Source organism: Bos javanicus, chromosome 17 (assembly GCF_032452875.1).
Source record: "Bos javanicus breed banteng chromosome 17, ARS-OSU_banteng_1.0, whole genome shotgun sequence".
NCBI lineage: Eukaryota > Metazoa > Chordata > Mammalia > Artiodactyla > Bovidae > Bos > Bos javanicus.
In genome coordinates, this window is record NC_083884.1 from 41,811,950 (window position 1) to 41,814,934 (window position 2,985).

At 42.2% G+C, this 2,985-nt stretch overlaps 1 long non-coding RNA gene across 1 annotated transcript; it reads left to right on the forward strand.

Annotated features, from left to right (window-relative positions):
• The first annotated feature begins 303 nt into the window (after window positions 1–303).
• Window positions 304–2,667, forward strand: LOC133228466 (uncharacterized). The gene is made up of 2 exons (XR_009730208.1): window positions 304–682; window positions 2,395–2,667. It is a non-coding gene; the product is annotated as an uncharacterized LOC133228466 (long non-coding RNA).
• Window positions 2,668–2,985: the final 318 nt, after the last annotated feature.

Below are 2,985 nucleotides of genomic sequence, written 5' to 3' on the forward strand. Positions count from 1 at the left end.
GCATGAAAAAGATCATGGGAACGTAGAAGAGGAATAACTCATTCATGTCCAGAATATTTATGTGGATTTTTGTAGCAGTGGATGCAAGGCTTATTTTTCCCTTATTTGGATGGTATGGTTTTACAAGTCATTCATTAATTGTAAAAATAATTTTTGATTTGGAAATAGAATGATTTCTCTCCTCATAGATCCTGTATTTTAGTGTAAGTATGCAGTTAATAAATCAGATAAAAAATTAGATATATATCATACTACTTGGTGCTGAGTGCTACAGAGAAAATTAAAACAAGGAAAGTAGCTAAGAAATGCTTATGTGTGTCCATGGGGGATTGCATTCCAGGCAGAATAAAGGCAAGCCTGCCCTAGACTAGGAGCACCAAGGCCAGGTGCCTGAAGCAGAGATGCCGACGACTGAGAACAGTAGGAAATGAGGTCACAGAGCTCATGGTTACCAGACTGGAGAGAGCTCTGGTGACTATAGTGAAGAATTTAGCTCTCCCTTTGAGAAAGATGGAAATTCCTGAGAGATTTTGAACATAGGTTAACATCATCTGACTACTATCAACAGGATCACTTCAGTTTGCTCTGTGGAGGATATACTGACGGGGGCCAGGGAGGGAGTAGAGAGGGAGTCAGAGGTCATGGCAATAATCCTGATGGGAGATGATGGTGTTACCAGAGGGTGAGTTGCTGTATCATCCTAGTAAGAGGGCAGAGATTGACTCATGGAAGCCAAGAAAGCAAAGTGTGGATTTATTAAGTGACAGTACACTCCTAGGAAGGAGAGAGGGCAGACTCAGATGAGCAGCTGCTCTTGGGAGCTGGTTATAAGGGGTGTGAAAATGATTGGGCAGGGCAGAATATGCATGAAGGAGGGAGGGGTTTGGGATCACATTTCCTGATTTCCATTCCAGCTCCACCTTAGTGAGGGGTGGAAGGAGTTTTGCTCTTCTTTGGTTTTGAGGGAAGTGTCATGGCATTGATACTTGATGGATATTTCACTCAGTTCAGTCACTCAGTCGTGTCTGACTCTTTGCGACCCTATGAATTGCAGCATGCCAGGCCTCCCTGTCCATCACCAACTCCCAGAGTTCACTCAAACTTAAATCCATTGAGTCGGTGATGCTATCCAGCCATCTCATCCTCTGTCGTCCCCTTTTCCTCCTGCCCCCAATCCCTCCCAGAATCAGAGTCTTTTCCAATGAGTCAACTCTTTGCATGAGGTGGCCAAAGTACTGGAGTTTCAGCTTTAGCATCATTCCTTCCAAAGAACACCCAGGGCTGATCTCCTTTAGAATGGACTGGTTGGATCTCCTTGCAGTCCAAGGGACTCTCAAGAGTCTTCTCCAACACCACACTTCAAAAGCATCAATTCTTCAGTGTTTAGCTTTCTTCACAGTCCAACTCTCACATCCATTCATGACCACAGGAAAAACTATAGCCTTGACTAGGTGGACCTTTGTTGGGAAAGTAATGTCTCTACTTTTGAATATGCTATCTAGGTTGGTCATAACTTTCCTTCCAAGGAGGTAGCATCTTTTAATTTCATGGCTGCAATCACCATCTGCAGTGATTTTGGAGCCCCCCAAAATAAAGTCTAACAATGTTTCCACTGTTTCCCCATCTATTTCCCATGAAGTGATGGGACCGGATGCCATGATCTTCGTTTTCTGAATGTTGAGCTTTAAGCCAACTTTTTCACTCTCCTCTTTTACTTTCATCAAGAGATTTTTTAGTTCCTCTTCACTGTCTGCCATAAGGGTGGTGTCATCTGCATATCTGAGGTTATTGATAGATATAATTTTTATTGGAGTACCGTTGCTTTACAAATGGAACCTAGTTAAACTTAAAAGCTTTTGCATAGCAAAGGATACCATGAACAAGACAAAAAGGACACCCCTCAGAGTGGGAGAAAATATTTGATAGGTACTTCTTGTTTGCAGGGCTAATTTTATTGCAGTAAGGGCAAAAGGTAACAATTGGATGCTATTAACTCCTGCCTTTTGCCACTGTTGACTTAGAAAATACACAATGTGAGAGTTGCAAGTTAAGTTTTATCTGGGGCAAAATGAGGACTGCAGGCAGGGAGACAGCACATGAGATAGCTCTGAGAAACTTGCATTGAAGAGGAAAAGTCAAAAAGGAATAAGTTTTTTTCTTTCCCTTTCTCCAGAACAAATAAGATAAAGAGAACAGTGAGCAGGTTCCTAGGTTTTTTAACTTTAACTCTTTTTACTTTTAACTTCTTTACTCCTAAGTCTCCCTGTCTGTAATTGTTTGCTTTTCTGCCCCCTAACTCTGCAGGAGCTATACTTCACACTTATTTTCCTTTGACCCTATGCTAAACACATGTTGTGCCTGATGTTTACCCTTGCAACATCCTTTCCCTTCTAGTTACATATCAGAAGAAGGCCACAGAGCCACCGAATTGCCAGACTCAATTACTGGGTTACTGATGCCAGCCTTTGACTGTCTTTGAAATAATGTGAGAGGAAGAAATCAAGATTCTAACACCTTTGTTCCTTATCACTGACTCCTCATGCGAGTTCACCTTATATAACCCTCTAGACTCCTCATGGAGGGGGCTCACAGTTCCTGAGGCATAAGCCTACTGTGTTCCCCCCGCCCCTGGCTGAGAATTAAAGCCACCCTTCTATTTCCTCAAAACTCTGTATCTGCATTTTTTTATTCAGCTTCAGTGGGCAGAGAAAGCCAAGATTTTGGCCAGCAACAATACTGCACCAAAGAGGAAAAGGGGAAGGTCAGAACATAAGATTTTTGGTGAAGGGGGAATACATGCAGTCAAGCACTTATTTTTCCAGAAGCTTTCTATGAATCTCCTGAAGCCTTTGCTGGTCACAAGAAACAGTCATCATCATGAAGGATTTCAGTGCTTTGCTAGATATGGGGAGTTATAAGAAATGGGCTCATAAAATCAACTCCTGAGAATATCTGACTATCTAAGCCCTGACCTGCCAGTTTTTT